The following is a 9,548-nucleotide window of genomic DNA, read 5'->3' on the forward strand; positions in this document are numbered from 1 at the left end:
CAAAATACTTCCAAAGGACAATAAGTTTCCTCATTCTCATATAGAAATATCTTCAATAATGAAAGACATTGGAATGGAGTACAATACATATGATGCATGTCCAAATGACCATATATTGTACTATGGAGAGAATGCAAATTTACAACAATGCCAGTGTCTCACACAAATAGGTATCATCAAGATCAAGTATCCAAGAAGGTTCCTTGTAAAGTACTACGACACATTCCACTAAAGCCAATGTTTGAGATAATGTTGAAATGCAAGGAGTTGGAAAAATACAAGGATTATCATGCACAAGGGAGGAGCCAAGATGGTGTCATGCATATGGTTGCGGATAGTAAATATTGGAAAGAGATTGAGGAAAAATGGCCACATTTAAGAAATGAGACAAGGAATGAAAGAATTTCTCTAGCAACAGATGGTGTCAATCATTTTGGAGATCTTAGAACAACATATTCTGTTTGGCCAATGTTAATTATAAACAACAATCTTCCACCTTGCATGGCAATGAAAAATGAGCATGCAATGTTTACTCTTATCATACCAAGTACTAGAACATATGAATGCAATGCTCCCTTGAAGATTATATAAAAATATTTCAATTCAATTAATCCTAATAAAACACTCTTTCTTTACTTAGGGAAATATTAGGTAAAGGATATGGATGTATACATGGAGCCCCTCATTGATGAGCTTCGTGAATTATGGGATGGTGTAAATATGTATCATGTATTAAGACCTATCAATGATAGAAACTTCCTCTTTCATGCGATTCTTATATGGACAATTCATGACGCCCCGAGGCTCTCTATTTGTTGTGGTGATATATTATAAATTACATTTATAATTATTTTGTTCATTTTATCATTTACAAAATATGGTTTCCAATCTTATTTTAGGGCTACAAACAAAGAGGAAACATGGATGTCCATCATGTGAGCCAAAATTGTTGCATAGGGAGTTAAAGGATCTCAATAAAATTGTCTATGATGCATATAGAAAATTCTCACCACAAAATCATCGCTATTGAGTGTGTGATAAACATAAGTTCAATTAAAAGGAAGTGGAAATGAGGAAGCCAATCAAGATGAACCTTGGTAGGTGGAAAGTGATGTATGAAAAAAAAGAAGGGACATGTTTTCCCCTAGGAATGAAAAGACTCTCTATTTTCTACAAATTAGAATACTATGAGAACTTGCCAATAGCCCACCTATTTGATAATATGCACATCAGGAAAAATGTCATAGAGTGCTTGTGGAAACATCTAAATGGAACTAACCCTGAAGCACAAATAAAGTTACAAAAGGACCTTCGAGTTTCCAATATCATGCCGAACATTTGGTTGAATGAAGACAACTCATATGTTCATGCTCCATGGAATTTTAAATCAAATGAGAAAGAAAACATCATTTCTACTATGAAAATCATAATATTTCCTATTGGCTTTGGTGCAACATTAAAAAATTATTCACAAGATATGGATAAGAGTTCTCAGGCCTAAAAAAACATGATTGGCACACTTGGATAAAGGTAACGTTGTCACATGTTAGATTTGTTGAAAACTTAATTAGAAAATTGTATAACCTAGTGATAATACTCGTTCATGCATATTTGAACATGGTTATTTTTTAATGGTCATGCTAGTATAGTGATAATATCAGCTCATGCATATTTGAACATGGTTATTTGTTGATGGTTAAGTAGTATGTGTTGCTTGCAACAATACCAAGTACTTCTGACCATGATGTCACATTGACTATTTACAAATTATGCAAATATATGAGGTATTTTCAATCCATCACACATACTCTTCCATGAATCTTATCATTTGAAGTGCATCATTGGTTATGCCTTTATATGAGTTTCTACTTTTAGTTTACGAGAAATCACAAGTCTTTATTGTCATACACTGTAATACTTGTAGGTGGGTATCATCTAAAGAGATGCATCAGGATGACTTGAAGTATGGGAAGAGGAATGTTTCACTTTTGATGTGTGATATTCAAATGTGTTTCCCTCCAATATTTTTTCTCAAGAGCACTACCTTGTACACCAAGTAGAAGAGATTGAACAGGGTGGTCCTATTCATATTCGAACAATGTGGCTTGTGGAGAGATATATGAAGGTCTTAAGACAATTTGTGAGGCAAAAGGCTTGACCAAAAGGGTCCATAATTGAGGGATACATGGTTTTATAGGAAATGGTTCATTTGAGTGAGTACTTACCTCAATTGCATTTGAAGCTCCACGATTATGGAATTATAACCAATCTGAATCATTTGAAGGAGAAAACTTAGAAGGTGAAGGGACTTCAAAGAGGGTAAAAGGCATACAAAAATGTTAGTAGTAGTTATTTTTATCTTAAATTTTATATTACATTGCTTTAAATAATTATTAATTCATTGAAGAAATATATATTTCTTTGTAGATGCTAAGGAGTGGGAGGCATTACATTTGTCTGCTGCATACAATTCTAACTTTATGTTGGCATGGATGGAGAAGTACGTTGAACAAAAGAAATTAGAAGATGAAAATGCATGGGCCAATATATATAATAGACATGGTGAAAACACTACTCGATGATTGCTTTGAATCCATAAAAGAAAGTGGCCAAAGAGACGCTCATGGAATTGGCTAAAGACCAATATTGAACACGAGGCAACAAAAGGGGGATATAGTGACACAAAAACAATTGAATTTTGTTATGGATCTATAAATGGGGAGGTGATATATATTATTATATTGCATATATTTAATAAATTGTCTGTTAAGTTTTATATCCCTGAATCTAATTAATTCATATTTATATGAATTTAGGTAAGATATTACAAAGGAATGTGGAATTTTGGTCATCATTTTCGCATCAGAAAAGTTGATTAAAAGAGGCAAACTTATGATTGTGGAGTTTTAGCATCATTTGAGGTGGAATGCAGTTCACATGAAAGTGATAGACAACTAATCACAAGCACACTTCATTACTATGGAGCGTTGGAGGATATTATAGAGCTTGATTTTATGTATTTTAAGAAAGTTACTTTTCGTGTTGAATGGTACAAGCTTATCAAAGTGGGAGAATAAAAAATTATCTTGCTCCATAATTGTGGATTCTATATGATCAATACATCTAGGTTTGAATCCACTTCTTAGCCTTATGTGTTTCCAAGTTAATGTGACCAAATTTTTCTCATTCCAAATTTAGAACAACCTAGTTGGTCATTTGTGATTGATTATGATCCAAGAGGAAAAAGAGTAACATTTGTTCAAGATGTAGAGGACAATGATTTACTTGAAGATGCAGAAGTTCCCCTTGAAGACAAAGATGACCAAGATGGAGATGATGAAAATTTTATCATTAGTGATGCATATTGCCAAGACAAAGATCACGATGAGTTTACTGAGTGTCTGAAGGACATGAGAAACCACTTGGGCATCAAGTCCATGAATACGATGAATTTATTATTTTTAGTTGTTGGACACCTAATCCTCAATGGGTTAGTGTGGAAGTCGAATGGACAAAAGCAGTCCAAGAGACCTTGGGATATGAAACCCAAGAGTCACATATTGTACTATAAATGTATATCTATTGTTAATAAAAAAAAACTCACATGTTTTATCTTTCATATTTATTACTGTCCATGTGTGTTTAACATGGTATCAGAGCCGCTTGTTTTTCTGTGGCCTGTTATGTGCATGTCAGTCCTGGCCCTATGCCATATTCTTTTCCAGCGCTCCTGACATGCTGCCTCTGCCATATAACGCATCTGTCCAAGCCGTTCTGAGATGTCTGTCTTCCATATTCTATTTATGAGACCTGCATTCTCTGTCCATATACGCTCCATTTAAAAGCGCTGCACCACCTGGGATTTACCATTATTCCCTGACAAAACTGTGATTTTAAACTGTTGGGTTTCCATATACGCCACTGGCCTCCATTGATTGTCCACACCTGCGCTGCCCTGACGCTATTTCATATAATCTGTTGTTCATTACTATTCCTGTATTGCCCAGCGCTACCTCCTGAGAATTGTCTGTTGATATTCGAATGCCTCTCCTCCCAGGCCACGCTGCCATATGACTGCATTTGTCAGAACAGAACTGTGTTTAATGCGTTTTCATGCCGGTTTCATATTCTTCTCTGACTGCAATGCATCCCCAGAGTAACGCAAACGCAGCTCATCACCAGGTACCAAACGCAATTCATTATCCTCCTTTGGGAAGACAAAGTATGCTATGCGCTTCTTATTGAGACAGCAGGTGGACGGACAGTTTAAGCCTGAGGTTCTATTTCTTCCTGCGCGAATGTGCGTTTGAAAGGCTGCGGAGGGCTTTCTTGTATTTGACCGCTGCGATTCGACCCCGTAACTCCTATCAACTGTCATTTTTTCTGTTAAAATATGTCCCTGCGAACCAACAGAAGTTGTGGGTTCATTCTCCATTCAAACATTATCTCTGCATTGAATACAGTTTGAATGCAATGTTGAGCAAGTCGTTGGTTCATTTCCTCTACGTTTAGTAATGCATACAGTTCTATTTGCAATGAACGTTGAATGTACACTGGTGAAGCCGACTTGGGACAATCAAATTCGTGCGATGGTTTATCCCTTGGTTGAATTCTTTGTGTGTTGAGTCTTGTGAGTGCATTGAAGCTTGCGTTGATTAAAATCCAGATTTATGTGCGCTGGTATTTGATGGTTGAACGTTGTATTGAATGTCAAAACTGTATTTTGGATCTCTGTGTTGAATGAAGTGTAATCTCTTCATATTCTCTCTGTTCAAGCAGCCTTGGAATGCCTTTCTATTCTCTGCGATTTTCAAAGAAAGAAACGAAGCCGTGTCGCTCACTCCCTCTGCTGAAGCTTTCCTGGCGCCGTTGCCTATTATATTATAAATGGTGTAATTTATTTTATTCAGATTTGCATTTGGATATATCTTTGGATTGATGACAGCGATGTTGCGGAGGCAATTGCAAAACTGTTTGTTGCAGTTATATCATTTTTTTGCTTTGTGCCGAATCTGATCATACAGTGTTTCCACATGATCATGTAGATGTATATCAAGCAGTAGGTTTGCCTTGAGATTCTGCAGATACTCTATGCATGAAGCATATCGGCTTGCATAGAAGTCATGAATAAGTTCCCTTACTTCAGGCACTAGTTCCAAGAAATTTCGAAAATTGATATTGTCTATAACTTTATTCTTAAGTTCTGATCTATCAAAAGACGCAAGTGCACAAAGTCCTCCATAAGTTGCAACATCCTGCGGAGCAATAACTTCTGTATAGTTGTTCCCTAGGTCAAAGTTTGTCTCAACAAACTTGCGAGCAACTAGCTTGTATTTCTTGCTTTCGAGGTGAGCTAGACCTGCAGCACATTTTAGCTTGGCAACCACAACAGGTTGATCCTGGACATCAGGGGTTTGTTCAGCCTTGGTCACATAACTGGAAACGTGCATGAATTGACCCATCTCAATGCTGACCAGAATCACATTCAAACACATTTGGATAATGTGCTTCGAAGTGGTGCAGTAGTCACGCGTTCAGACATAATTCTTGAAGGCGTCTGCAAGCAACCCATCCCGGCGTTCGACTGAGTCAATCCAGTTTTGGTCGAGGGAGTAATCAGAACCCAACTTCCCACCGATCTTGTGGGTGACCTCTTTGAAGAGTTGGGTGTTGTCGCCCTTCTTGATCTCATCAAGAAGCTCGTAAATTAGCACAAAATTATTCCGGATGGCATCTTCATCGAATGCACCACCAAAGTAGGATTTGAACAGCGCCACTGCCTCAACCACAAACTTTAAGGCACAGGCTGCATTAGCATTGCTACTGACAACAATCACAATATAGACATTGCTGATTACAATAGGAGCAAAGGAGTTCCGGATGCCTGGAAGACCGAATTCCTCATCATTTTAGGAGGCTGAGATTTATTGGGGATCATTTGTACTACTGCTAAAAGATCAAGGGCGCATTCAGTAAGGACAAGTCCAAGCCTTTCATTCATTAAAATAATGTTAAAACATGGTTACATTGTTTCATTGAATTTTGGTCATATATGAATGATGTTTATTTGGTTGATGAGCATCTGAATGATTTGAGTCATTGGGTTTAAGAAGTTATGAATTTTCCTATTGATGAGTAGATATTGGAATTGAGATAATTCCATATATGATGGCTTTTAATGAAAGTAAGAAATCAATGGTGAATGATTTTGAATCACATGAAAGATAAGCTTCCGCATGCAATGGTACAGTTGTGAAATTGCCAGCTATTGAGGTTTTTGATTTGGGAAAAAAAGCTGAGATGCATGTTACTAGTCCGTTTTAAAGAACCTGGATTCTGGGAACTTGTTGCTGACGCTGATTTGAAAGTGAAGGAGTACTTGAAGGATCCAAACAAGTTTGCAGTTGTTGCTGCCCCAGTGTGGCTTTGTATTTAGATTTCATTATAGTGCATTGATTCCTTGATTCCACTGCTGCATAAAGATTCTGGTGAACTGATTGTAATCTTTTATATTGCACACTGATCATTTGCTGACAGTTATAAAAGGTATTGCTGTGTACTATGAGTAGATATTACTTTTCTGCATTGAGTAGCAGTTGTGATCAATTTGTTAAGGTGTAAATCAGACATTGAAGAAAAAAAAAATGGCCAGAACCAGTGAAGTATTACAGTTCCTTAAAACTCTGATATTATCTACTGTTGATGACACATTACAAATCAGCAAAGGATCTCTCTCAGAAATTCAGACATGTTTACAAAATGCACAGGAAAAGATCGATTTTTTGCAGCTTGAATCACAGCTACAGCAAGAAGAACTACATCAAAATAGACACCACTATGAACCTGTTTCTGTTCAAAACATTGAGACAACCACCCATCAACAGCATGTTAATAATGGTACAGTTCATTCATATCCAGCAGCAGTTGTACATGCAGATGTAGAAACTCAGTCTGCACTTCCCAAGCCCATCATCAGACCTTGGGAACAGCTTGTCCACAACAAGCACAAAACTGGTCTTGGATATGACAAGGACTTGTCCTTTCATATTCCAGACTACTCAAGGTCCATTCAGTTTCAGAGTGTTGGATTCATTGATGACAGTTCACCTGCTTCTCATGACAGTTCAGCTTCAGCTGTTCCAGAATCCGCCCCTCTTCCGCAACAACAACAACAGATCGTGAAATGCCAACACTGTGATCGAGTTGGCCATTTGAAAGATCACTGTTTTGATCTTCATCCATGTAAGCACTGTCATAAATCTTCACACAGATGCTTCAAAAAAAAACGTCCTGCAAGAACAAAGATTCATCTTGGATGGATCGCTTCTTGGCAATGGGCATCAACAGCCAAGAAGATATTCCAAACACATGTTAGAACTTGTTCCAGAGTATTGAACAGTCTTGCGGTTGAGTTTTCTCCATCTTCTCACCTTGTACTTGACAAGGGGGGAAATGATGGTCATCTACAAGCTTCAAAGCCACATCAAGCGAGCCTGAGCCACAACCTGCCACACCAGTTTCAGAGTTGTAGCCAGAGACAAAGATGCCTGAACATGCCTTCAGTTGGAAATCTGGGACACTTCCTCTAGCAGAAGACTTCAGCTTGTTGCCAATTTTGGAAGAATTCCAGGAACACAAATTGAGAACACTTCCTCTAGCAGAAGACTCCAACTTCTTGCCAGTTTTGGAAGAGTTCCAGGAATTGCATTAAGCATTCCAGAGTTGTTGGTCATCCTTAAACCATCACAGGTTGAGACTTCCCTTTTCAGGTTGAAGTTTTACCTTTTATGTGGGGTGAGACCTCCCTTTTATGGTTTAAGGTTTCCCTCTTTAAAACAATAGGATCACTTCCTCTAGTAGAAGACTTCAGTTTCTTGCCAGTTTTGGAAGAGTTCCGGGAACTGCACTAAGCGTTCCAGTGTTGGTGGTCATCCTTAAACCACTGCCCTTTATACCAACATTTCATAGAGCACATTCAGCCTAGTGCTGCCATGCATTTTTTGCACATTTTGTATTACAGCTCTCTTCTTGGACTCATACATAACCCTTCGGATTAAGGGGGGGAATGTTGGACACCTAATCCTCAATGGGTTAGTGTGGAAGTCGAATGGGCAAAAGCAGTCCAAGAGACCTTGGGATATGAAACCCAAGAGTCACATATTGTACTATAAATGTATATCTGATGTTAATAGAAAATGTACTCACATGTTTTATCTTTCATATTTATTACTGTCCATGTGTGTTTAACATTAGTTTACTTGTAGTTAAAGGTGATGAAGACTATGAAAATGATGGTATTAATTTATTTGTGGATTTAGGGTCTATTAATGATGGGGTATTTATGCCATCAGATGAGGAAATTTCATGTGAGGATGACATTTTTTGATATGTTAACTTTAAGATAGTTGTAAGGATTCACTACAATATAATTAAATATTTACAAGTTAAGTATTGAGTTTTTAATTGTAATGAACATTAAGTTAGTTGTAAGGATTCAATACAATATAATTAAATCTTCACAAGTTAAGTATTGAGTTTTTAATTGTAATGAACATTAAGTAATTTGAATGTTTAAGGTTTTACTTGAAAGACACATATATATTTGGTGGAGGCACCTGATCTACCACACCTCAATTCCTTAATTGAAATTTTGAAAACCTTTACTTTATGCCATCAACACCTAGGTAAGAGAAACACAATACTATAAGCCTAAAAGAACTTTTCATATTGAGTATTGTTTATGTATTGAAACATATTGAAATTTGTGTATGTTATTGTTCATGTGCTAGTGAATTTGAATTGTGTTATTAATGTCACTTGCATATGTTCTCAAATCAATATTTTCTTATTTTTATGTTATTATGTGTTTTTTTAAGAATGTGCCTATGGGTGTTACTGATTCTACTATGGGGGATTCGATGATCTTAACTTCTTTTATGGAAATGTTAACAAATGCACGAGGGAAAGACATTGCTATGATGGTGCATGAGGTAAGCTTGAATATCGTCTTTTATAGGTTCAATTATCTTATGTTCCTTATTATATTATGCTAATTTATTTTTGTGGAATGTAGGCAATCTCTAAAGTCATTCCAACCCCTATCACACCTTTTAGTACATCTAAGGTTATGCTAGTGGTAAAGCTTGATCAATATTTTTGTGCATTTAATTAAATTATTTCACTTTATATATTTATTAATAGTTTTTTTTCTAAACGTGCATTTGGTTGGCATGCATGATTCATTTATGCCCCTCAATACATCCAATGTTGGCATGTAGGAATCATTTATGCCCCCCAATACATCCAATTTTTTTCAAAATTTAAGATTCAACCATCCATCATGAGTTTGATTATGTTATTTGTTGAGAAATATAGGGCATAGAAATGAAGGTGATTTCTCTTCTTTTTAATAACTGCTTGTGATGTATTTTTACTTCTTTAGATTAGATTTTCCTTTCATTTTTTTTAATTAGAGTTATTATTCATCAAACAATTACCAAACCATAACAAGACAAATGACACAAGATGTAGGTGATCAGCTAGGGCCA

General features: G+C 36.5%; 1 pseudogene; it reads right to left on the bottom strand.

The window, feature by feature from the left end:
* Positions 1-4,988: 4,988 nt before the first annotated feature.
* The window catches only part of LOC149153173 (COP9 signalosome complex subunit 1 pseudogene), a 68,267-nt pseudogene continuing 63,707 nt past the window's right edge, over positions 4,989-9,548 (bottom strand).

This window comes from Pinus tabuliformis, chromosome 9 (genome assembly GCF_031772625.1).
Source record: "Pinus tabuliformis cultivar Carrire ecotype Pingquan chromosome 9, CPIR1, whole genome shotgun sequence".
NCBI classification, from domain to species: domain Eukaryota; kingdom Viridiplantae; phylum Streptophyta; class Pinopsida; order Pinales; family Pinaceae; genus Pinus; species Pinus tabuliformis.